Here is a 27,977-nt window from a genome sequence, read left to right on the forward strand (position 1 = left end):
ATTATAAATAAACGCTTACGAAGGTTAATTTTATGTGTCAACTTGACAGTCCCGTGAGGTGCCCAGTTAAACATTATTTCTGGGCGTGTCTGTGAGGCTGCATCAGTGGCTGCTGTGAAGTTGATTGCCCTCCCCAACGCAGTGGGCATCTTCCAATCCATTGAGGGCCTGACTAGAACAAAAAAGTGGACAAAGGAGGAATTCACCTTTTTTTCTTCCTGCCTAGCTTCCTGTCATTTGTCATTTGTCTCTTCAGCTGGGGTCTGCACCATCAGCTCCCTTGCTTCCCGGGCCTTTGGACTCAGGCTGGAGTCATATCACCAGCCTTCTGGTCTCCAGTGTACAGAAGGCAGATTATGGGACTTCTCAACCTCCATAGTCACGTGAGTCAATACCTCGAAATGAAAACACACACATCCTGTTGTTTTTATTTCTCTGGAGAATTCTAATACAATGCTAAAATTAGAGAATGAATGAGAAAACAGATATTTACATAGTATCAAAGTACATTTCCAGAAGAGGCTTATTTATAAATGAGAAAGTAGTAACTTTACAGTGCAGAAGCCTAGCAGATGCACCACCTTAACTAAGTAAGCAAAGTTAATATGGCCAGTAATCAGTAAGGAGACAAACTGATATCCTGTTATCTCCTGATAAGATGCACTGAAAAGACCACAGCTTCATGTCTGTGCAATTCTTACCAGAAATCTACAACTTTAATTTAATTATGAGGAAACCTCAGCCAAACCCAAAATGAGGGAGAATCTACCAAATACCTGCCCAATCCTTTTCAAAAATAGCAAGATCATACAGGACAAAGTCCAAGGAAATATTCCACATTCAAGAAATCTAAGGAGATACAGTTAATTGCAGTGTCTAGTCCTTAATTGAATTCTGGATCAGAAAAGGTCATCAGTAAGACGGTTTGTGAAATTTGAACGAGGTATGTAGATTACAGTAGTATATTAATGTTAATTTCCTGCTTTTGTGGTTATATGAGAATTTAATATTTGGGGTTTGGATTGAAGGATATGTGGAAATTCTTTGAACTATTTCTGCAACTTTTGTGTGAGTCGAAGTTATTTTAAACCAAAGAGTTTTGTAGTTTAAAAAGTTTAAAAAGTGTGATGTAAAGTTATGAAACTGGTTTTTATCCATGAATCTGAAGACATCTCTGAAAGGAGCACCAAATTATTTTGAGCACTCTGGGTGTCATTTACCTCTCAAGGCCAATGCATTTTAATGAGACAATATTCTCTTGCATGTATAAAAAGCTGCACTTCTTACATTACCAGTCTTACTTAATTCTAATCTCATATGTATTTTTTTTCTTCAAACCTTGGAAAAAAAATTTCACTAGGTGCCATTTGATATAGAAGAACTAAGTGACTGCCGTGGCTCACAGAGGAAGTAAAGAGCAGAGGCAGAACTGGAAGCAGGGGTCCACCCCATGTTTGGGGCTCCTCCCACTGGGCCACACTGCCTCCTGGGTCTCACTTCTCTCTGCAGAGCACCTGAGCCCTGTGTGCCAAGGAGTGTGAGAGAGATCAAAGAGGCAGAAGTAGCGGGATTAGTATGACAGACTCCACATTTGTGAATTACTGTACTAGAAGGTTTATCAAAATCTCTCTAAAGTTAAAAAAAAAAGTTGTATTTAACGTATGTTCGTTAAATATCTTCCATTCTGTGGTAGGAGTGAAGCTAATCCTTTCCACCAAGATCTGTAATAAAATAATAGTTAACATTTGTCGAGCACTTGCCATTGCCTATCATAGTTCCAACTTAAACTTTGTTAGCTCATTTAGTCTTGAAATGCCCTATATGGTAGATATATCATCTTCCAGTTTTACAGATGAGAAACTAAGGTAACTGAGAGTCGAAGCACCTTTCACGCAATCACACAGCTCGGAGGTGGAGTGAGATCGAACCGGTCCAGGATCTCTTTTTCTGGCGTTGCCAAGATGTTTCGGCCTCTCCTATATAAACGCTCTCAAAAAGTTCTCTATGTCCTTCTAGAATTCATGTCCCCTTTATAACACTGTCTCCACCACCACGGCCTCTTTTCAGATCTTGAAGAAGGACTTAGTTCAAACACTGAAAGCTAGAACATCACTTTGTCAATCACATATGGTAGTGTTCGCTCTGCCCAAAGAACCACACCTGAGAGAAGAAAAGGAGGGGACAAGATTTTTAAAACTGCATGTGTAGTACATGTATGTGTGTGTGTAGTCCCTACCCTCCTGGGTGCTTATTATCTGCTCACCAAAGAAATCCTTTAAAATTAAGATTTTTCACTATCAGGAAAAAAAGAAGTTATTCTATTCTCTGTTCATAAGGATTTAATGGGGTGTGGATTAACATCCTTTATCAGCCACAGTTGGATTCCAATCCTGCACTACCAATGATCAGGATGCATAAATCTACAGGAACCAAGTAAAAAAAAAAACTTGATTTATTTGCCTAAAATTATTGTAACCTTTCTAAGACACTTGGCAAATCAGACACGGTTAACTTAATAAGCCTTTTGACTAACTGTGTCTCTTCAATAACAGAATTTTCTCTTGTTATACAGGGAAGATACCATTGGCCCAGCATTAGTGACAATTTTAAACCCTGAGTGATGAGATTCTCCCTTAACCTGCCCCTCTGTGATCAGTAGCAGCAAGCTCTTTCTTGGTTGGCAAACCCACTTCCAGCCTCTGAGAAGATCAGACCCATACCCTCAGCTTGTCAGTCCCCTGCTATTCACTTCAGAGGCGTATTGGCCAATTTATGACCTTTCAGGGCAGGTTCACCTCTTGCTTTCTCCTGCCATTGTCATTTGTCTGTGTGAACTCATTTCAATCAAAAGACTCGGTAAACTCCCTGCACTACGGAGAAGCAGCTCTTGGAGAGGATGGCTCCTCCTAGATGGCAGAGAGTGCAGAAAACAGACATTCTGATTCCTACTTTGAAGATCCACAAAAATTTCCCAGATATTTGAAAGAAAATAAGAGTCCCAGTGTCTTGCATAATCTCACATGGTATTATTAAAGGTCAAGAGATACAGAATATTTGGACCATCAAGCTTTGTTACGGCTGTCTTTATAAACTCAGAAAACCCTGAATAAAGTGCTGAAGCCATAACACTTTTGTAGTAGGCATAACATCCGTTTTGCCTACACATACCACACGTACACACGTACCTTGCACTTCCCATTCCCTCTTGTGACTTACATTAAATCCACGTACAAAGCCTGAGATAATAAACTTTATAGGGGTGGGGAGGAAGGGACGGTACAGAATAACTTTAAAAATTATTATTATTTTTATACACAGTATAAAAATAGAACCCTGATTTTATTATTATACACAGTATTTATTCACATTTCATACGTTTTTCAAAAGGGCTAATACTAGCTTATCAATGTTGGGTGTTTTTCTTAACCTGGATATGGGAGACAATTTACAGTGACTGGGAAGGAAAACGAGGCTTCTCAAGGACTTTTAGAAATGACTCACAAATCACATCACTTTTTTGATTCCTCTGTTATTGTTTGATAGGCCAGGGCCACAAGCGTTCACTCTGGAGTGTTTTTAGGGCTAAATCTCCACTCAACTCCGCCTGCCACAGCTAAATTTTCCCCAAACACTGGGGACCCACAGGGGACACTCCCAAGAGGCTCCAGTGCCCAATCCCCAGGCCAGCACTGACAGCTTGGTCTGCCTGCAGCACAATGAAGACACGCCCACATCCTGATCCCTCCTCCAGAGATGGAGTAGGGTTGAACAACGCTTCTACCAGGCTACTTAACCACACCATGCTTAGAATCTTTTCAACCTGTCTAAGTTCCAAAGATTGTTAGGTTGCTGAAAAATAGCAACATCTAAATATTATCATATTTTTTAAAGCTCAACAAATTATAAGAATTTCTTAGTCTGTCTGCTTCCTGTGTATGGTCCCATCTTATCTCAGAGCCTCCCACATTCAAGAATCAGCTCTCAGAAGACATTTACTGCTCTATACATGAATCTAAAGGACATGTGAATGTCTTCTCTTCTTCACTTTCCTAGTTCTTACCTTTCCTTCTTCCCTTCCCACCCACCACCAGCACCCCCAGACCTACTTTTCGTGTTCTAAGTCTCTGGCCTTTCCCTTCTAGGCAATCTATGTAAGACCCATAATTCATGGAGAATCTGGTAAATGGTGGGATCTCACCAGAACGCTGTGCCCTGTTGAGTCAAAGTAACTGGCCATTATTAACATGTTGTCATAGACGTGAATGGATAGCCTTCAAGCTGTTGTCTGTTTCTTGTCATCCAATCTTCCATAGACACCCCTCCCCCCTGCTCAACAGTTCTTAGTTACTTAGGAGTTCCACAGAAAACTGTTGGGCAAGAAACAATGAAGAAACTATGAAATAATATCATTTCTTGCTTTTATCTGGAACATTTATTAGGGTTCCTCCTAAATTTCATCTGTTCAAAAAAATAATAAAAGTACTAGGGCTTAAGATAAAGTTTGAAAACATCTTATAGTCCAGTTTTCTGATTTTACAGATGAATGAACTGAGGCCCAGAGAAGACAAAGGAATAAGATGAAAGTCACAAATTTCACAGGTATCTACAGCAAGATCCTGTAATGAAAACTTTTAAAAGATGATCAATGGTCTTGGATTAGAGCCGAGGTCATAGATTCATGGACTTTTACAACGTTGGATTGGTGGATATATAAGATCTTTTGGGGTCCTTGTATCCCTGTGAATGCACCCTCTCTATGGTAGCCCCTCAATATTGAATTGGTTGTCAGGGAGAGCCTTTGAGCTCAGCTTCCTGTCTAAGGATGCCCAACATACTCCTCTGTAGTAGAGGATGACTGAACATAACCCAGATGTCCACCCATGGACAATGGGATATTTTACAGCAACAAAAAGAATGAGGAAACACTTTAAGACTAAGAAAGAATTACCTCCCAGTTTTAATCATACTAAACCATAACCCCAGGATGACACATAATTTGAATATATGCATAAAATATCTCCAGGAAGCTGTGGGGCAGGGAAATTGGTGCCTGGTAGAAAGGGGTGGGGGACTTCTTATCTTCCTCCTCCTGGTACCTTTTTATTGGAATAACCTAAACATACTCCCAATTGAAAAATAAATAATTTTGTTTCAAATTTTAAAAGTCTCAATTTCAAAATCTGCTTTGGATCTGTGGCTCTTTTAAAATCTATGATTTGTTTTCTTTTTACTCTCCATGGGTACCTCAATTTCCCTTCCTGGACAAAAGAGAACTACATGTCCCTTCATTTCATTTTATAATAAACTTGCTGCTGGCTTTAAGTTCAATTGCCCGAGTTTACAGTATCCAATAAAGTCAGGCATAGAAGATAGCCGCTTCCTGAGGTTTTAAAACACTGAGCTTTCAGGTCTCTGGCTCCCTCGCATCCTCCAGTCTCAGGCTGCCAGATTATTCTGTCAGCGCCCTAGCCAAATGCACCATGGTCCCACAGTGGTCGTCTGTGAACCATTCTTTCAAGCACACTCATGAGGGCCCAGTGCTTCATGCCCTAATACCTGGTCACAATGTATCCCACATCCTTCAACCTAACCCTTCCTTCTTTAGCTACTCATATCCCAAGAGCAACTGAGATCTTAATGTATAGATAGTGAGTCTCTCAGCATGTATTATTGTAGCTAAAAGTGTACGATTGTCACTAAAATAGGTGTATTATGTTCAGTACTTCATGTTCCCAGAACTTTGTGTGGGTATGGAGGTGGGGTAGTGCAATGAATCTCACCCTGCAGTGCCCCCTACTGGTCATTTTAAGAAGAGGTTGAGAGAATGGAAGGAATGGCAATGACTTTCTAAATGGTGCTGAGAGAATAATTTTGTGGCAAGATTGGGGGTGCTTATCTACATACCCGTCAAATTGGGTATCATTTTGGTTCATATGCCTCCTGGTCACAAGTTTACAGAGCATGCTATGAGTCACACTGGTGACAGCCCTGTATCAATGGAGAAGAGAAGTACTTCTAACTACTGAGGAAGGTTAAAGAAAAACCTTCTAGAGAGAGAAACAGAATGCCTCAAATCTTTTTTTAAAGATTTTATTTATTTATTTTCAGAGAGAGGGGAAGGAAGGGATAAAGAGAGGGAGAAAAACATTGATTTGGTTGCCTCTCACATGCCCCCAACTGGGGACCTGGCCCACAACCCAGGCATGTGCCCTGACCGGGAACTGAACCAGTGACCCTTCGGTTCTCAGGCTGGCACTCAATCCACTGAGCCACACTTGCCAGGGCTGCCTCAAATCTTCATAACAACTCCTCCTTCCGTGTCCCCAGCCCAGAAAGGGTGACAACAACAGGACATAATACTAGTTTACCTATGCTGAAATTCTCCTTGGTTTGTTTTTCCCCTCATAAATTTTCCTTCTCTTTCAACCTGCAAATAATAACTCTGGAAGAGTTAACTGCATTGGTTTTGCATTTGAGTTAATGTGATTTCCTTGAACCAAACTGGCTTTCTCTAAAAAGACTTGGTTTGGGGTTAAATTGAACTGAGAGCTTTAAGACTGGTATTGCACAGGAAGGGAGGCCCAGCACCTCCGAGTATCCAGGGGCAGCAGAAAACTCTGACGGAATTCTGTTCTAATGCACAGCCTAAGCTGAGAACTACTACTGAATACATTCCTGCTACTGAAAGCACAGTCCAGGAAAGCATTGACACCATCTGGGTCCACGCAGACCTATGGACTTGGAAGGCCCTCAGCTGATTCATAGCTCATTAAAGTTTAAGAAAGACTGACATGTACTCCTTGGCCTCCCAGGTCCTCTCCAGCCACTCAGCCCATCGCTGGATCCTGAAAATCACTGTGTCAGACAGAGTTCAACCAGAGAAACAAAACCAGTAGAAGATATTATTAAGAGATTCGTTGCAAGAAATGGGCTTACCAGATTGTGGGGCTAGCGAGGCAAGTCCTAAATCCACGGGACAGGCCATCAAGAAGGCAGACTGCGTAGCTCAACGTGCTGTCTCCAGGCAAAATGTCTTCTCTCGGGGAAGCCTCAGGCCTGCTTTTATGACCTTTCAAGGGATTGAATCAGACTCACTGAATCAGCATCAAAACCATGTGAGAAATAATGTAATAGAATTGAGTGCAAAGTAAAAAGTCCATTTTGCTAATTTGGCTCATTCTTATAACCTATAAAAAATGTTTTGCTTTTGTTTTCACGTGAATAACTATCCAACCCAGCTTCACATTAACCACAAATTTAATAAGCATGTGTTCTATTTTTGTCCAAATTGTTACTAACATTTTAATAGTATTTGTTGGTAGCTCAAAATCAATGCTCTTTGGGTTTGACTGCTTGATTACTGCAGCAGGTTGAATGGAGGCTCCCCAAAAGATATTCCACATCCTAACCCCTGAACCTGTGGATGTGATCTTATTTTGATAAAGGGTCTTTATAGATGTAATTAATTTAAGGATCTCAAGATTAGATCATTTTGGATTACCTGGGTGGGTACATGCAGGTACCCCAGGGACCCAGGGATAGGAGTCGGGTTAAAGAGGCAAATTGAATTACAGGAGTTTTGACTTGACTTGATCCAATGGGAAGCCATAGGCTCCTGATTAAAGCTAGGATTTTTTAAGGTTTAACTGGAAATAATGGGCGGTATGGATGGGATGTAAGCGGGGTGGGGGTTGGTTTCTGAAGTCAGGATGCCATTTAGACGTTTAGTTTCAAAAGTCCAGGCACTAGATGAAAACTATGTCGGAGAAAAAAAACAATGGTAATTAATGCACTAAAAATAAAGAATTTCAACCATTACAGCAGGAAAAGATAATGCCTCTGTCCAAACTGAGAATACTGGAAAGAAAAGCTAGTTCGCATAGCAGTCTACCAATGGCCATTTGAACATCCGCGGCCTGCACTCTGTTGGCACGTAAACAAATTGCCTGTGCTTCCATTATCAGCGAGAGGAGTCAGGTGTCCATCTCAGGAGTCAAAGAAAATCTCTGCCCTCTGCTGGTGACTTTCCATCCTGGCCTTCTTCCCCACCCCAACCCACCCCCACCCTCCTCCCAGTTTCCACCTGCAGGTTTCCCTTTGCAGCTACCAGTCACTCTCACTGGGACGCTCAATTACCAGGAAATAACCCTCGTCCAGCCCTGAAAACATGTTGTGATCCATGTGGCCAGTGGTTGGATGTGCACCACCTGAACAGGAGCCACAGAGCAGGTGAAATGAAACTCAAACAGTTGGGACTTGGAAAAAAATGTAATTTGCTCTATCACTCTGTTAATGAGATTTTCATGAAAATTCATATTTGGGGTGACATGAACGTCATGGAACTGGAAGATGTTAACTTAATGGAATGAAGAGCTGCCAGAAGAAACAGGTAGCAAGCAGATGAGGAGGCATGAGCAGTACCCAATGTAAGTTTGTCAAACACATTTACCCTAAGTCAAACAATTCGCAACTGCAATTTTGTTAATTTTTTTAAATATTTATTTATTTATTTTTAGAGAGAGGGAGAAAGAGAGGGAGAGAAACATCAATGTGTGGTTGCCTCACACGCGCCCCCACTGAGGACGTAGTCCACAACCCAGGCATGTCCCTGACTGGGAATTGAACCAGCGACCCTTTGGTTTGCAGCCCACACTCAATCCACTGAGCAACGCCAGCCAGGGCCATTCTTTTTTAATTTTTAAAAAATTTTGTTTAAAATGCATAGCAGTCCATGATAGCAATCATTCATTAAAATAACAATGCAATAAAAGTTCTAGGATTGAAGGAGACCCAAAATAAGGGCCAGTCAAGGAGCTGGGATAGAACGGTATGGGGCTGGGAAAGAGCCCCCCTCCCTGAGGGCATTCGTCTTAAGAATCCAGATAGAATGGGTGTATTTCAGAAATAGTTGTGGGTGTCTTCTGTGTCCCAGGCCCTGTTCTAGGGGCTGGGTGCTGTGGTGAACAAGACAGGCCAATCTCCCACCTCCTCAGCTGGCTCACCTAAGGTTGTGTTGAAAACGTCAGCTACTTCCCCTCCCAGTCCAGTCAAAAAGATACAAGTGTTGTTAAGTCGTCATAGGGGAATAGGATATATTCACACAAAAATGTTAAAAAATGTGAAGGGTATAAAGGAAACCTTAACCTACTCAATTGTATCATAGCAGCATGAGCTAATAGTATCAGGAATGAATGTTTCCTCTTTAAAAGGAATTCAAGGACCTCTGTGGTGATGAAAGAGATCTGTATCATGATTATGGTGGTGTTTACGCATACCTACACATGTGATAAAATACACAGAACCAGTCACACACACACACACAAATAAATGCATATAAGACTGGGGAAATCTGAGGAAATCTGTGAATTGTACAAATGTCTATTTCCTAGTTGATATTGTACTCTAGTTAGGTAAGATGCTACCACTGGGGAAACTTGGGAAAGGACTTCTCTGTACTCATTCTACAATTTCCTATAAATCTATAATTATTTTAAAACAAAAAGGTTTGCAGAAAGGAATTTGAGAGTAAGTAGTGTTACTGTGACCCTGATCCACCCAAGATTTAGGTGGGCCGACTCTGACACCATTGTCAGAATTCTAAGCATGTCCCTAGAAGAAGGAAGGGTGATCCATGCAGCTTCCTCAGAGTCCTGGAAATCAAGTCTCCTGCTTGGCAGCTCCTGTAACTCCTCCCAGGATGCCCACACCAGAGGCACACGTAAAATTCTATGGCAAACACCGGACTCTGGCTCAGGAAATTCTTCCAGAATGCTTCCCTATAGCCTGCTTGGAGCCTTCTCTCACATCACACATGGTTCTCGGTTCTCTTGGCTCCTCACTTTGGCTCCCTCTCTGCTTGTTTCCCAGGGTGGAGCTGCTAATGGTGCCCCAGACTCTTGGCACTGACGTAATACTTTGTGGGGCAAGACCGCTCAGCTCCAAAAACTAATGTGTCTCTGAAAAAGAAGGCTGGAGCTCGATGATGCTCCCTGGTTCCCTCCTCATCCAATCCAATGAATTATTTTTAATGTCTTTGTTCTGGTTTTATGTCCATCTAGCAACAGTTGATCACGACTTGGTTGTTTAAGTGAATTTGCTCACTGGGAAGGAGTGACCAGGGAAAATAACCAACGTTTATTATCAAGTTATCACATTTCTCTTTGTAAATCAATTCCCATCAAATGAATTGATTGATTTATTAGTTCCTTCAGTCAACTTTCTTGAAGAGTTGGTCTATTATTACACGGATAGAGCCTGCAACAGTTTCATGTTCTCCTAAGTACATCCAAACACGGCTATTAATTTGCTGGGGCTATAAAAACCATTAGGGATTGTGGCTGAATGAGACAGAGGGCATCAGGGGTCCCATGCTGTTCCTCTCAAAGGACTTGTGCACAGAATTCTCGCTGTGGGACTCATTCTCTCTGAACCCCAGCACTGAGGCAACAGCTGTAAAGGCACCAGGGACATATGGGGAAAACTAAATTGTCTGGCATCAGGGTGGGAGCTGAGAGTCAGCTTTCTCCCAGACAAAAGTGCTGGCAGAGACCATTGTTCTTTTTCTAATACCTCCCCCCACAGAGCTGGCAGCCAGGTGCAATACCTCGGTCTCCATCAGCCTGGCTCACATTCTTTGCCCCACCCTGGTGAATCCCCGAGACCCTGCCCCACTCAACTTGTAGACCCACCCAAGCTGCTTCCAATGGCTTTTCCATACAAATGGCCTGTCTTGGCTCATCCTTCAGACTTTCCAAAATCTCTCAAACAAGCAGCATCTGGCCTTAGTGTGTCCTATATGTCTTGTTAAGTGGCCCCAGCCCTGGCACTAGCGGCAGCTGGCCTTGGTTCCCAGCTTAGCCACGCCTGGGTACCTCCAAGCCCAGCACAAGTAGCAGCCATCTGCAGATCACTTTGTCACTTATGCCAGGTGGTCTTGGGCAAGGCACAGGCAATAGCTGACCATGTCCTGCACCTTCCAGACAGCCTCAGGGCCACACACCCAGTGGACAGCCTCAGATCATGTCAAAGCACCACTTAACCACCTCCAAAAGCAACATACTCAAGGGGCAGACTCAGGAAGCACCAGAGCCCTGCTGAAGTAAGTCCTGCTCTGTGGGGTGGGCCCCTGAACAGCCGATCCTCCCTGGTGGTCAGAGGTCAGTGGTAACAGCCAGCTTTTGCAACCAGTTGGCCTGGAGGTCAATCCCTTCCATTGAAATGCCAACAGTAATCAAGGTTCAACTACAACAGGAGGGTGTACACATTCCACGTGGAGGGCACACCTGGAGTGTCCAGCTTGGGTGAACAAGAAGGCTGTGCCACTGGACCCTACGGGACATATACTACATAAGGCCACTCTACCACGCCTGGGGGATGTAGCAGCTCTTCCTTATACATAGAAACAAACACAGGGAGGCTGCTGAAATGAGGAGACAAAGAATCATGTCCCAAATAAAAGAACAGGAAAAAAAAACTCCACAGAAAGAACTAAACAAAATGGAAACAAGCAATCTACTAGATGCAGAGTTCAAAACACTGGTTATAAGGATGCACAATGAACTTAGTGAGAACTTCAACATCAGAAAAACAGACATGGAAACCATAAAAAAAGAATGAGTTAAAATGAAGGATATACTAAATGAAATGAAGAATAATTTATAGGAAATCAACAATAAAGTAGATAAAGCTGAGAATCAAAACAGTGGTTTGGAATATAAGGAAGCAAAAAACACCCAATCATAATAGCAAAAAGGAAAAAAAATGGCATTCAAAAAAGTAAAGATAGTGTAAGGAGCCTCTGAGACAATTTCAAGCATACCAACATTTGCATCATGGGGTGCCAGAAAGAGAAGAGAGAGAACAAGAAATTGAAAACCTATGTGAAAAAATAATGACAGAGAAATCCCCTAACCTGGTGAAGGAAACAGACATACAAGTCCAAGAAGCACAGAGAATCCCAAACAAGATGAACACAAAGAGGCCCACACCAAGCCACATCATGATTAAATGCAAAAGGTTAAAGATAAAGAGAGAATCTTAAAAGCAACAAGAGAAAAGCAGTTAATGTTACCTACAAAGGAGCTTCCAGAAGACTGTCAGCTGACTTCTCAAAAGAAACTTTGCAGGCTAGAAGGGATTGGCAAGAATAATTTAATGTGATGAAAACCACATTACAACCAAGATTAGTCTACCCAGAAAAGCTATTATTTAGTATTAAAGGACAGACAAGAAAAAGCTAAAGGAGTTTATCACCACCAAATCAGTTTTATATGATATGTTAAAGAGTCTTCCTGAAGAAGAACAACAAAAATATGAACAAAAAATGGCAATAAATACATATCTAACAACAATTGAATCTGAGAAACAACATAAATGAACAAGCAGAACAGAAACAGACTCATAGATACAGAGAATATTTTGATGATTACCAGATGGGAGGGTGGGTTTGGGGGATGGGTGAAAAAGGGGAAGGGATTAAAAAGTACAAATTGGTTGTTACAGCATAGTTATGGGGATGTAAAGTACAGCATAAGCAATGTAGTCAATAACATCCTAGTAACTACGTACGATGCCAGATTGATAGGAGATTCATCAGGATGATCACTTAGTTATATGATGTCTAATCACAGGGGTGTACACCTGAAAGTAACATAATATTGTATGTCAACTGTATTTGAAAAATGAAAAGTAATTTAAATTTAAAAAGAAAAGGAATACTCACCGTATATCACTCACTCTTTCACGAACCTTGGCACAGCCTCTGCACACTGACTCTGTCCGTGGGGTTCCATGGCTGTGAGGCACAGCAAAACACTCAGAAGCAGCTTCCTGGAAGCATGTAAGGAAGGTCAGACTTATAAACCAACAATAATGATGTGCAACTCCACGTGCAGCCCTTCCAGGCAAGGACCTGTGGGGCCTGGCCCGTGGCAAAGCAGACGTGGAGGGAGAGAGATGTGAAGGGAGGTAAAGGGTGATGAAGCCTGCTCATGCACAGAAAGAAAAGGTCTCATCACAAGGAAAAACTATATCCCCCTGAAAAGGAAAAGTCATTCTCATTAGTGAGAAATTGAACAGTTAGTCTAGGAACAGAGAACCAACAACAAAGTATGTCCCTCATGGCACAGTCACATCTGGGCACAGGTCAGAAAAGAACCAGAATGTAGGTAAGTGCAGTTACTTAGAAAAAAGGAAAAAATCTATTTTTAAAATTCATCAGCCCCATGCCCAGCTATAGTTAAAAACAACTGAAATCTGAGCGTATTTTTGCTGAGGGAATTGACTGGAAAAGCAGAGAGGTGTCATCTGTCTGCTCAGAGTTCTTATTGGACCCCTCAAAGGAAGACCGGGGCCTTTTCTGTCCTTTATCCCGGGAAGAGCAGTGTCCCAAGCTGGGAAGGGCACCACTACCCAAACCACATGGGCTTTCAGGGGGAAGAAGGAGCAGGACACTGAAGACAGACCACTGTTTCTCACTGGGTTAGTAAAACTCCCACAAAACCTTTTAAATGATGGAACACGTGGAACACACCAAACAGAAGGCCTCGTTGGTGTAAGACTGGAGAGTATTTTCTCCTTTTACTTGTAACGATTCAAACACGGAGGGAAGCCATGCCAAATGAGAAAGCAGGGTGAGGGGATCCTGGTGGAGCTCATGTATGCAACATATGGAACAAGTTATTGAAGAAAGTGGCTCTAACAGAGTTTATAAAAGTTGAGGAGGAGCAGTTATGCTTCTTTTGGAGACAGAGAAGATTGAGGGTGTGGTGAAAAAAATAGTAAAATGGAATTAAGGTAAACCAAAAACAGAGGAGAAATTTGGGCCAGATGAACTTTCACCTTCCCTAAAATGATTTATGTACTTATGAATAGCTAGACTGGACTGGATTTCTGGGGGTGAAAGTTGCTGGTGAACCTGCACGACTCTAGCATTTCTGCAGGAATTCTGGGCAGAGCTACAGTTCTACAGGCAGGGTGAACATCAGATGTCCATGGTGATGAGGTTTAGTATTTAAGTGGGACAAGCCATTACTATGTCTTAGACTTGAGCACCTCACCCTGAAAAGAAGAAAAGATAGACAAGAGGAAGAAGGCAGGAAGGTAGAAATAGAAGAACAAAAAAATCAGATTGTAGAGAAATCTGAGGGGGAAAAAATGACTCATGTTCTTTAATGCTCTAGTCTAACCTTTTATCTCTCTTCTAGAAAATAATAGTTTCTCTGTTTATGACTTATGGGTATCAGAAGTCAAGAGAGACCCAGCTGTGACCAAGACCCTGTGAGGACCCAATCAGATCTAGCCAGTGGATTTCATCATAGCTTGAGCCAGAGCAGGCTGGGCTGAATAACGATGTTAGCACACTGGTGAGCCAAATGTCAGTGTATCTAACTGACGACTTGTCACAAGGGAAAGCAGAAGCCAGGATCCCAAGGTGATTAAATGTTAAGATTGAGAAAGTTTACTGTGTGTCAGGTATGGATGAGGGGACCAGGAGGATGCAGAGTCTAAGGCCCAAAATGTCATTTGAAGGTTGACCCTGAAAGCTCCACTAAGGGTTGAAATCCATGGAAGGGCCAGAAAATCAACATAGTCCATTTTGCTACAGGATTTTTAAAAAGTAAGATAGGATAGGGTAAGTTGAAATAAGATATGAAATAAACTACAGTAGACTATACTAGAAGAGTGCATTACATTCTCTAATAAGGATAAATATTGTTCAGTGAAACTTAATTTGGGGTGGGGGGTGTGCCCATCTGTGCACAAGGTAATTATATAAAATATACATCTTGCACTGTGTATTAACCAAAAAAGCATGAATCCACTGATAAGCAGAGGCTTAAGGGCAACAGGGAGAAGAGGAAATACTTGTAAAATTCATGAAAATTAGAGTTCTTAACAAATGCAACAGTTCTAATACCCTCCCTGAATAAAGAATGGAAGCCCAAAGAAACAAAATAACGTGCCCAAGGTTCCAGGGTCCATGACAGAAACTGGTACGTTCGTGCCTGTAGTGTGAGTGCCTGACATTAAGCTTTTTGCTTGTCAAGGCATCAGTTTCAAAAGACATCCATCTTGAATAAACATGTTGCTAAACACAGCTACTAGCAAAACCAGAAAAGAAATGAGGTTGTCTCCACCCATAAAGTTCCCTGGGTAGCCTAATAACTGATCTCCTGAGTGACCCCACTTCTCCCTTCCCACCTCCTAATTCCCACTCTTACATTTTAAATGAGCCAATAAAGAGTAAACCTGCAAAACCCTAGACATACATACCACCCTTGGACCCTAACAAAGACAGAGCCCCACGACTCCTCTCTCTCTCTACCCCCTTCCCCTCCTCTCCCTTGTCCTCATTGTGTGGCCTTTGGGTGTGCCATGTATCCTCCAGGTCTCATGAGAAATAAATTTTGATCCTTAAAGTTTGCTAATGATTTTGCTGAAGTGAAATAAGATATGAAATAAACTACAGTAGACTATACTAGAAGAGTGCATTACATTCTGTAATAAGGATAATAAGAACATACGGGGACCAGCCCAGCTACAACACTGGCCCAGCTTAGGTAAAGCTCCATACGAGTGACACTGATGGGGCCTGAAGAGCAGCTCAGGCATTCCTAGTCAAGAGCATCACTATCAATAGTCTGGGGGACACAACCAGGCCAGTGAGTGCTTTTTTTCTAAATTATGAGGGAAAAGGATGAAGGAGGAGGAGTAAGAGGAGAGGGAGATAGTGCAGACAAACCTCTGCTTTGAGTATTACCTTGGGTTGGTTCTTTAACTAAGGCAGACAACAGATTTGTAGTTAGAAGTCTCCATTTGACCACCACCTAACTGAGATTTTGGGCAGTCATTCAATTTCCATAAGCCCCAGTTTTTTCTCTGTAAATTAGACACAAATACTTGGAGAAAACCCTGTTGAGGGCCACCAGAATCCATTCCCTTCCCCTTGTCTTATTTCCTGACAGAATACACTTTGTTCTTTCATGCACCCCCTCCATGTGACCCAGAGTATCCAGCTCCAGGCCCAGCTCCAGGAGTGGATCCTGATTGGCCCATGCCAATCACGGTAATCCCAGCCCTCCTTGCCAGTAATTGGTTCAGGAACCCAAGCCAGTCACTAGGTCACCATCCCACCCCACCCCATGTGAAATGGACACATTGCCTAAAATGACTACCAGTGATCAGAAGAGGAAGAATTTTCTTCCATGGTTGGGTGAGAGATTTCCCTTCTTTTGAACTAGACATGAATGATGAGATGGGTAGCCCCAGTTGCTACTGCCAGCATTCTTCTACCAGGAGGGAAAATAGCCTTGTCTGCAGCTGAAGGCCCGGATGACAGAGTGGAAAGAGAGAACTACCTGAGTCCTCACCACACTGAGGGTTAACAACGTGGCGCTTCAGGATTTAGGGTTAAGACAATTGTAACTTTCCTTATTGTTGAATGCAGTTGGAGTCAGGTTTTCTGTTGTTTGCTGCTGACTAAATCACAACACAGCAAGGCTAAAGTGAAGATTAAATTAGATAATCTATGTAAAAACATTTTGTAAACTGTGGGAGTTTCATAAAACCGACAGCTTTTTACAAAATCATAAAGTTTCAACTAAGATAAAAGAGGTTTTATCTTAGAGAGAGGTTAAATTCTCAACTATGTTAAGACTCACCTTCTTTCTTTAGGGACATATTTGTCCTCTCCCTTGACCTCTGAATGGGGATTGTAGTCTCTACAACACCTAGTGCATTATCAACACTCAATAAATGCAAAATAATGTTGTGTTAACTACAAATTGCCACCAGATGTTCTTAAGGCTTTGGAACCTTCAGGTGAAACTGGTTGTACAGAATAGTAGTTTAATTATTACATCATCCGTCTCAGTGATGGCAATTGTCTATCTGTCTTAAGGCTGAAACCTTGAGTTAGGCTGCGGCTGCTGCAGGGTTTAAAATTTAAATGCTCGGTATGTGATTCCCAAAGTCAGATTTGGGGAAGAGTCAACAATCAGCTTCTCCCTACAACACCATCTTGAATTACTTTGTTCAAAGCTCAGCATCCAAAACAAGATGTCAAACAAGAGATTGTCAAAAAAGAAGTTTCTGGCTGAAAGGAAGTTTCAGAAGACAAGTACTCCCAGCAGTTGCAGAAAGGCAACCAGAAACATTACCCATAAGTGGTTAATGAGAAGACAGAATGACAAGTCTGTTTAGAAGAGCTAGAAGGCATTGTCTCCTCCTCTGAAGGGCACCAGGAAAGGAACTGGACTCCTGATCCTCAGAAAATGTTCCTTCTATCCAGTGGGTCTCAACCCTGTCCGTAGATTGGAATCACCTGGGGAGGTTTCGTTTTGTCTTGTTTTTGTTTTTATTTTAGCACCATGTCTCAATTAAATTAGAATTCTTGGGCAACGGGTGGAGGGGGGGGCGACTTAATGTATAGATCCTGAACCAACATCTTTAACGTCACTAAGAAACTTGTTAGAAATGCAGAATCTCAAGCCCCACTCAAGATACCCACTCAAGACTTGCTGAATCATGATTTGCATTTTAACAAGCTCTCCAGGAGATTCTTGTGCCCATTAAAGTTTCAGAAATGCAAGCTCTGAGAACAAAGAAGCTTATTTTTTCCTGCATAACTGTTCCAGGGCAAAAGTCCAGGGTAGCAGGGAAGCCCCATGCAGTTATTCGCACGTGCCTGCCTTTACGTTGCTGTCATTTCTAGGGTGTTGCTATCAGGTGCCTGGCCAAAGCTGGACTGCTGTGGGTTCAACCAGCAGAGGGGAAGAGAGCACTGGAGGAGAACCTTCTATTGCCCTAAGGCCTAAAGCCAAAAGTGCTATGTGATGTTTCTGCTCTGAATTTAGTCACAGGGCCACCACTAGCTAAAAGGATCTTGGGGAAGCTAGTGTAGTCACATAGCTAGAAAGAAGGAGAGAACAAATTTTGGTGAACAAAGATCAGTCTCCATGCTAGACATATAGTAAGTGCCCAATAAATGATAGCTATTGTTATTAATTAGATGCATGCTTTACTAGCTTAGAATGCAAATAGTGTTTGATTTATTTTACTCTTCTAGTGAATTGCTTGAGGTCCAAACACCTTACCAGCAGGAAATCTGAAATTCCTTCCATGAGGCCTTTTCTACTCCTTCATCCCAACATGGTCCAACATCCTACAGCCTTTCTCATTTCTAAAAAGTCAATCACACTTCCAAATGCCAGATGAGAGAAGTAACTAGAAAGTTCTATTAGCACACCTGTACCATTGCACTGGCGGCTACCTGTGGACATACCAAACACTGGTCCCACCCAATCCAATCCTAATTATTCCTGCCATGAAGAATTCCTTGTTTCTCATGGTCACGGGTAAGCCCCCACTCATATTTTTATGTCAAATGCATCTGCTCAGCCACCATCTCGAAGCATGAAACCGAGGCTGGCTGAGTATAAAAAGGTCCTGCCTCAGCCAACTGCTGTGAACAAACGACCCTTCACCATGAGGTCTTGACCTAGATCAGCAGGCCACACATGACCTGGTGAATTCCACTCTAGGGCCCTCGGTGATCTTTCTTTCCAACAAATTTCAGTCTAGTCCATCTCAGTCCATCAGTGCCTAATAATATTAACCCTCAAAAGGGCAGGGTCAAGGACTTTATCTCTTTCCCCCCAGGAGGCTCCTTGGCCCCATGGCAAAATTACCAATTCCTATACATACCAAGAGCTATGGAGAGGGGGCTTCCACTGTCAGACCGTAAACAAAAGTCTCTTAATAATATTACCCCATGGGCAAGGAGTGTATACTGGCCTTACATTTTTACAACTCTCAAATGCACTCAAGTGATTTTTCCTATTGTAATGAAAATCTGCTCCAAAGCTCTCTGCTAGATATTAAATAGGCTGACACCATTTAAAAAATCTTAGCTCACCAGTTCTCTCCAGTGCAAGTATCATAATCTCTGTTTATCACCCTAGACATGGAGAGTTTAAGAGACATCCTAAGTCTCAGTGACCACAGAGGCAGGATTCAAACTCTGGTCTTTCAGGCTAATGACAATAATAATAACTAACTTTCATTTGAAACTTTTTATTCATCATGTACTTTTTAAAAACGTTTTTAAAATAATTTACATACAGAAAAGTTCACAAATCACAAGTATGCAGTTTGTTGAATGTTTACAAACTGAACACACCCACAAAAAGATACCCATTTCCAGGACATCAGAAACATTTCTCATGCTAGAGGCTAGTCATTCTCCCCAACTAGGTAGCTATTATTCTGTTTTCTGGTTTTGCCTGTTTTTGAACTGTATAGGGTAGAACTATACAGTATTCATTCTTTGTATCTGGCTTCCTTTACTCTACATTATGTCTGTGAGATTCACCCATGTTGTTGCATGTACGTAATTTATTTATTTTGTTGTGGTGTAATACTCTATTACGTAAATTTATGGCAACTTAACCATTCCTTCACCTTAAACAAATAATAGAGCCAGATATTTACTTGTCTGGCAAAATGGATTTACTCAGGAACAACAAAGAATTGCAATTGTGGCAGTCTAATGACAAACCACAAACAAGTCCAGAGAACAAAGGAGAAAATCTTTTTTTATAAAGGAAAGGGGGAGTTCAGAGAGGTTGTTATAAACAAAGAGTCCATTGGAGGAAGCTGGGAATTCAAAGTATAGTGGCTTTTTATTGGCTGAGTTCTAAGTCTTTCATTGGTTGAGTGGTTGCCTGGCAAAGAAAAGATCCTCCTCCTCCCTGCTGAAGTAATAGAATAGAATAATATCTACCAGAACAGATTAACATCTACCTGTTGTAGATGCAAAGTACATCTTTTCCTGTTTGGGGTATTTGGTGATAAGTGGCAGTGTGTAAGAGCCCCTCCTACAGGTCCTCCCAACTCCAATTTAAATGAGGTTACTCTTTTTTAATCTGCACACATTCTACTGTTGACGGGTATTGGGGTACCTTCTAGTTTGTGTCTATTATAAATTCTACCACCATACACTTTCTAGTCCATGTATTCTGGCAAATATACATGCTCCTACCTATTGGGTTTGTACCTGGAAGTGAAACTGCTAGGACATATGGTATGGATGGTGTTCCACTGATACATACTTACCAGATACTGTGTACACCTGTATTAACTCTCTAATCTTCATCATAGTCTTAATAATGTCGGTACTATTATTTCCCTTATTTTCACATATAAGGAAATGGGGGCAAAGAGAGATTTAATAGCACAACCAGTAAATAAATAAATTCTCTTTAAACGGGTTTAAATTCAAGAGGTTTAAATCCAGAGCCTGTGCATTTGCTCACCATGCTTAAGCCTGGTTTCATTCTAGAAATACGTCATTCACTCGTTTCCCCCTACTGTAGTGTGCACGCACACACACACAAACATATGCACCTACTCACGAGGTAGTTCTGGGAATGACAACCATTATCAGCACTGATATTGATGTAAAACCCGCTGGTTATGTACATGAGCAGTTTGTGTATATATGAAAAGTTCAGATCAACCAAGAATTATTTTTATTTTATTTCTGATGAAATTAAAAATATATGATAGGCAAGATATTCTCAGTCAGATACACAGTATCAGACATTCCATTTTAACTGGAAAACTTGGAGCCATACTCATCCTAGCTTCCTATAGCAAATGGTAATTTTATGTACTTAATCATTCAACATATTATTTGTGCTAGGCAGTTTGGGGAATGCACACTGGGAGAGTACACGTGGAGTGAATGCATTCCCCATCCTCATGGATCTCACATTCTTATAAGGGACATTAGAAATAACTATGACAGACAATAACAATAAGTGGCAACACCTGTTTATAGGGCTACAGTTACTCAGGGCAGGAGTGAACAGCTTCTCATTCATTGGTCAGGAAAAACTAAATTAGTGGTGGTATTTTGACTGTCATAAAAGATAAACAAGATTTATCTAAAAAGTCAGTAGCATCAAGGAAGGAGTAATGGAATGAGCAAATGTACAGATAGAGGAGGGCACCAAATTCTGGAAAAAAAACAATACTGGAATATATTAGAAACCAGAGCACGTACTAGGCAGAACAAGCTCACTGCTAATGCTCACTAAGTGCTTACCATGTGCACTCTCAACTGACTCTCAAGGGAGCCCAACGAGGGGGACACCATTGTTGTCTTTTACAGGTGTGGGTTCAGGGCTGTAAACAACCAAGTTACCTTGTCCAAGGCCACAGCACTGTTAAGTGACACAGACCAGCCTTCAGTTCTGGCCCATCTGACTCCAAAATGCCCACTTCAGTTTGCTACCTCCTGCCAGGGGTGATGGGAAATGGATCTGAGGGGGAACTAGGGGCCGTCCGGGCTAAGGAATTTAGACTTCATGAGGAAAACAACGTAAGACCATCAGAGACTTAGAAAGAAACTAAGAACATAATCAGAGCAATGTCCTAAGAATAGAATATTTCAAACTGTGTCCTTGCTCCTCCTCTTCCCCCTTCTCTCCCCCTTCTCCTTCTCCTGGAATCTATTTAAATAAGTTTTGACTAGTATTTTATTCTTTTTAAAAATATACTTTATTTTTATGTATTTTAATTTTATATAAAATTTATATATACTTTAAATATGTATATTTATATTTAAAATATATTTTATATATTTTATATATTTTTAATATATTGTATTGATTATGCTATTACAGTTATCTCAATTTTCCCTCTTTTCCCCCCTCCACCTGGTAGCTCCCATTTCCTCCAGCAGTCCCCCCTGCCCTGCTCATGTCCATTGATCATGCGTACAAGTTCTTTGGCTACTCCATTTCCTATACTGTTCTTAGCATCTCCCTGTCTATTTGGTACCTACCAGTTTGTACTTCTTAATCCCTGTATCTTTTCCCCCATTCTCCCCCTTTCCCTTCCCAACTGATAACCCTCCAAGTGATCTCCATATCTATGCTTCTGTTCTGCTGTTTGCTTAATTTGTTTTTTAGATTCAATTGTTCATAGTTGTGCATTTGTTGCCATTTTAATGTTCATGCCTTTGATCTTCTCCTTTTTCTTAAATAAGCTTATTTAACATTTCATGTAATGATGGCTTGGTGATGACAACTCCTTTAGCTTTACCTTGTCTGGGAAGCATTTTATCTGCCTTTCGATTCTAAATGATAGCTTTGCTAGATAAAGTAATCTAGGTTGTAGGTCCTTGCTTTTCATCACTTAGAGTACTTCCTGCCAGTCTCTTCTAGCCTGCAAAGTTTCTTTTGAGAAACCAGCTGACAGTCATACAGAAGCTCCTTTGTACTAACTCTCTGCTTTCCTCTTGCTACTTTTAAGATTCTCTCTTTATCTTTTACCTTTGGCATTTTAATTATGATGTGTCTTGGTGTGGTCCTCTTTGTGTCTTGGTGTGGTCCTCTTTGTGTCCATCTTGTTTGGGACTCTGTGCTTCCTGAACTTGCATGTCTATTTCCTTCACCAATTAAGGAAGTTTTATTTTATTATTTTTCCAAATAAGTTTTCAATTTTTTGCTCTTTCTCTTCTCCTTCTGGCACCCCTATGATTCAAATGTTAGTACATTTGAAGTTTTCCCAGAGGCTCCTTAGCCTATCCTTGTTTGGGGGGGGGTTCTTTTTTCTTCTTGCTGTTCTGATTGAATGTTTTTTTTCTTCCTTATGTTCCAAATCATTGATCTGATTCTTGGCTTCATTCACTCCACTGTTGATTCCCTATAATTTTTTCTTTATTTCATTCAGTGTAATCTTTATTTCTGCCTGTATTTTTTTTATGCTGTTGAAGTGCCCAGTGAGATCCTTGAGCATCCTAATAACTAGTGTTTTAAACTCTGCAACTGATAGATTGCTTATCTCCATTTTGTTTAGTTCTTTTTCTGGAGATTTGTTCTGTTCTTTCATGTGGGCCACATTTCTTTGCCTTCTCATTTTGGCAGACTCTCTGTATTTGTTTCTAAGTATCAGGTAGAGCTGCTTTGACTCACGGTCTTAGTAGCGTGGCCTGTTATAGAAGAGCACACTGGTAAGTTGGATGAGGCAGAGCCTTAGCTAATTGCCAGGGCAAGGCCACCTGTTGGAACCAGGCTGCTGGAGTCTCAGACATGGTGTCACTGCTCTATGGCTCTGTGGGGGATGGCTCAGAAAGGGGACAATGACTGCTGCCCGGCCTTGAAATTTTGTCCAGGAGGAAGATTCCCCCCCAGCACTCACCCTGATGTAAAACATTTCAGTTTCTCCCCATATGCCACTGGTGCCCTTCCAGCTGCTGCCCCAGTGCTGGAGCTCAGAGGGAGTGAGTCTGTGTAAGTCCTCAGTCCATTGAAAGCCATTTAAGAAGAGAAACCTGAGATTTCCACAGTTTCTTCTGCCACCCAACCCCTACTAGTTTTTACAGCCAGAAGTTATGGAGACTGATCTTCCTGGCACTGGAACCTGGGCTGGGTGGTCTGGTGTGGGGCTGAGATCTCTCGCTCCCAACGTATCCCTCCCAATTTTTATCTACCACACATGGCTGTGGGACTAGCTGTTCCACATCTCCATGTACCTACGCATCTCCACCCCTCCTACCCATCTGGATGCACGTGACTTCTTTAATTCCTTGGTTGTCAGACTTTTACACAACTTGATTTTCTGATGATTCTACGGGAGAGTTGTTTTTTTGGTTTAGTTGTAATTTTTGCTGTTGTTGTGTGAGGAGGTGAGCTGTGTTTCTACCTTGATTAGTATTTTTTTTTCAAATAAAAGGATAGAATAGAATAAAATAGAAAATATCAGAATGCATCTCACATAGATTAAAATACAATTTTATAAAACTTTTGTCTCGTTTTAGATAAATAACATACAGGTAAGTAGATATGTAGACAGGTAGGTAGATAGATAGACAGCAGAGAGGAATATGTGTATACTGTCCCATAATCTAAAATATATTTCTTACTGTGATTCATGGATGAAAAGTGTGAAAGCCACAGCCATAAGAAGGCTGCCAGGAGTACCAGTATAGAGGTCTGATTGGAGGGAACTTTCTAGGGGCAGGGAAACCAATTAGAGGGTATTTGAAGATATCTGTAAAGGGCCAGAGTGTGAACAGGGGTGGTGGCAGGATTTAACAAAAAAGTTTTTGTGCAAAAAAATATGTTTTCTCTGGCTTGATCTACACTGGAACATCATTCCCCTGTTATCTCTACCCTCGGATGGGAACCCGCAGAAGCCTCTTTGACTTGCCTGCCTACTTCCTCGCTATCTGGAGCTTAACTTCCACCTGGCACCCCTCCCCAGGGCCCAAGCAAAGTACTCTTTGATGTGTGGGTTTGTTTCAAAGTAATGAAACTAACTCCACATCTGGTTGGTCCAGTAATCTGTCTGTTACAAAGCAGTGTCCTGGCTTTGGAGACAAAACATTAGGCAAGCGTAGAGATGTAAAAGGCCGCGAGGGTGGTCTTCTCCTCTTAGGGTCACTGTTAGAAGCCAACCTGGGTCTCCCAGTAGCTCTGCAATTCTTCTGCCTCCAACTTGGGCTTTCAGCCCTCACAATGTTCCTGCCAGGTAAATACTGTATTACTAACCCCGTTTTTTAATAGATGAAACTGGCAATCAGAGAAGATAAACAATGCCTTCAAGTACCTCCCCCCTAACCTCAGCTAGTAAATGGGGGGAGCGAGATTAAAACCCAGGCCCAGGTGACTTCTAAAGCCATGTGTCCACCACCATTAGTATGCAGCCTTTCATTAAATTATGTTTCCTTAAATTTAAAAAGATCTTTTTAAAAAATGTATTGCAGTTTGTTATACCATAGAAAGTATGGCAAGTGCAAGTATTTACTTGTCACAACATAAGAAGACCGAAAAACAAGAAGGATCAATGTCTCATCCAAGATCATAATGTGGTAACGGAGCAAGAACTAAAACCAAGGCTAGCAAGGCCAAGTGACAAATATCTGTTGGCTCTAGAAATTCTAATCTAATGACTTAGGAGTGTGGATATTGGTCTGGACTTCAGTGAGAGGCCAGTGTGTAAATTCAGTGCATGACTTCTTCCTTGGAATATGGACTTTTCAGCTTTTCCTGGTTAATTGAACTTGGCATTTTCCTTCACACTTGCATCTCATCTTCTCTGTGAAAGCAGGATGGTTGCTGGGGAATGTTAAAAGAGTACAGACAGATTCTACACACAGTGGGGAATTGCAATAACTGTAGAATAATGTGAACTGGCAAGAGTAGCATAAACTTATGTACACTCAAAGACCCTGATCTGGAAAGATCCCCCACAGACAAGAATTTAAGAATTAAGTTGCCTGGTTGAGTAAATTCGTCTGCCAAATCCTTATAAGAAATGAGAAAATCAAATTAAAGCAAATTCCTACCCTCACCTCAGTTTGTTTATTTTTGTTTTTTTTAAAGAAGAGAAAAGACAACCTTGAGATAAATAATGAAAACATGTAAAATATAGTATGGCACAATAAAACAAACATGAGTTTTGTACTTAGACCCAATTTCAAAACCCATATATTGTGTGCTCTTACAGAAGTAACTTTCCCTCGCTGTCCCTATTTCTTCAGGTATGACATTAAATAAAATAAGGCATATAAAGAGCTCAGAATATGGTAAGTGTCCAATAAGTTATAATGTGGACAGAAGAACACTGTACCCAATAACACAATCGTTGCCACAAGGCACGCTGAGACCTCAACACCAGGCCAACAGGAAGATGGAAATCATTCCGGGATGGCTCAGTCTAAGAGAACTGACCTAACCTTGGGCTTATTTGTGGGAAAGGACTCCATCTAGCAAAATCACAGTATTTAAAGACAAGCTTGGATCTGATCCAGCCTGATACTTATACCCAAATGTCTGGAACTGGAGGCTTGGAAAGGCAGTAAAAATGTGTGAACTATGGATATACTCAAAGTCAACTGGGTAACTGATCTGATTCCAGACACTCCTTCATGTTGAAACATATCCTTCGCCAGAACCAAGACAAGAGGGCAATGTAGCAGGAAGAAGGGTCAGCATGGGCCAGGAGTTTGTCAGGGCCTTTGTGATAAGCTAAAAAATGACCCCCCCAAAAGATACCCATGTCAAATCCCTGGAATGATTACATTATTTGGGGAAAGGGCCTTCTCAGGTGTGATTAAGTTAAGGATCTTAAATGGAGAAGCTTATCCTGGATAATCTGGGAGGGGCCCTAAAAACAATCACCACATGTATCCTTATAAAATAAACACACAGAGAAGATCCACAAAGGAGAAGGTAAGGTAAAAATGGGGGCATAGACTGGAGTGATGGGGCTACAAACCAAGGAATGCTAACAGCCACCAGAGGTAAGGAATAGACTGTTCCTCGGAATGTCCAGAGAGAATGCGGTCCTGCCTACACCTTCATTTCAGAATTCTGACCTCCAGATCTGGAAGAATAAATTTCTGCTGTTTTAAGCCATGAAGTTTGGTGGTTTGTTTTTGGCAGCCCTCAGAAACTACTATGGCCCTGAACAAGGATTTGGGGTTTGAACACGGTTTCACCCCAAGAACAGAAGTCAAGTTCACTGTAAAGGTAGGTAGAGTAGAAGTCCATCACAGGGTTTCACGGGGAAGACAGCAGTGTGGCATGTTGCTCACTGTCTGAAAGACTTAGGCTGGCCAGACCAATCCAGATCGAACCGTGGTGGGGAAGAACAAGGAAATCTTAGGTTGGCTCAGGGCACTGGTGGGTTCATCCTACAGAGAGGATATTTCAGTATGCACAGCCACGCAGGGCAAACAGCCACAGAAACAGCCATCAGTGACGTTCTGCCAGTAAATGATAATGTCTTGTAGAACCTCGCCATATGTAGTCTGAGATGATGCTGGCTTCAGAAGAAAAAAACCAAAGGCCAGAAAATTTGCTGTTCCTGCTATGGAGGGAATCTGTCCTTCCATTCACAGAACAGGCATGTGCATGCCAGCACTGAGGGTGCAGAGGTGAGCCCAGGCCCTGCCCTCCCAGAGTTCACGGTCTTCTTTGGCTCTCCTCTGTAATGCCCACAGCCTCTCCTAGATCTGAGACTCCCCTGTGTGCTCAGCGAGACTCATCGTCCTTCAGCCAACAGTTTCTTTGGCTTGAACAGACCATTCTGCACTCCGTTACTTAAAACTTACCATTTCTTTAGGCTTCCACCTCACAGGTCGGAGAATCAGTCTCACTGTTACAGTACGATGGGGTTCCCTGGCCCCCAAAAGTAGTATTATTATAGGATTTCATTATAGATGTTCTCAGAAGATACATTTCTCCCTTCGTTCCTAGGTCCTATCAAAGAAAAAACATGCATCAATTACAGTCCCTATCCTCGTGTGTAATATGTGGTCTAGACATAGTCACTAGCTAGCGAGCAGTGGGTGTATTACAGTGACATAGAAAATCAGAAAATTTTTTTAAAAGTTGAAATGTCAGTCCAGGCATGAAAGGATTCCAAAATGTGGTAATCTGATATTAAATTTGTATTTTCGACCTAGGGCCACTAGAATTAGTCTTATCCAGAAAAACCAGCATGATTATGAAATAAGACAATGTAAAAAAAAATGGGTGCAATGAAAGTTTCCTAATAATAAAAGAATTTCTAATTTGTTTTACTATTCTGGCCATGATTGCTTCAGCTGTAAAATGAAAGATATTTACACGCAATCACTAAAGTCCTTTCAAGCCCCCAAATATTCCTTGGGAAGTTCATTGTAAGAGTTCTCTGTTGTCTTTATCCTTCTTTGAGCTTTTCGTGTAGGTGGAGAGCTTTTGGATTTCAAAAACCTACAGGCCATAAAGATTGATTGACATGTGAAAAATGGGACTAAGGAAATAGAGCAAACCTGTCTGCTGAAAACCCTGGGTCCCTCCCTAGGAGGAATATGGCCAACTGGGGGAAATGGAAGGCTGAAAGGCAATAAGCCTAAGCCCAGAGCTGTGAGATGTTTCCAGCTGCCTCCACCAATTCGGTCCTCACTCTGCTTTCATTGT

General features: G+C 41.6%; 1 long non-coding RNA gene across 1 annotated transcript; it reads right to left on the minus strand.

Moving 5' to 3' along the window:
- Window positions 1-6,942: 6,942 nt before the first annotated feature.
- LOC123477866 (uncharacterized) lies at window positions 6,943-27,254 on the minus strand. Its single transcript, XR_006652885.2, has 3 exons — window positions 27,128-27,254; window positions 12,722-12,828; window positions 6,943-7,069 (listed from the first exon to the last, which is right to left on the minus strand). It is a non-coding gene; the product is annotated as an uncharacterized lncRNA (long non-coding RNA).
- Window positions 27,255-27,977: the final 723 nt, after the last annotated feature.

This window comes from Desmodus rotundus, chromosome 8, assembly GCF_022682495.2.
Source record: "Desmodus rotundus isolate HL8 chromosome 8, HLdesRot8A.1, whole genome shotgun sequence".
Lineage (NCBI taxonomy): Eukaryota > Metazoa > Chordata > Mammalia > Chiroptera > Phyllostomidae > Desmodus > Desmodus rotundus.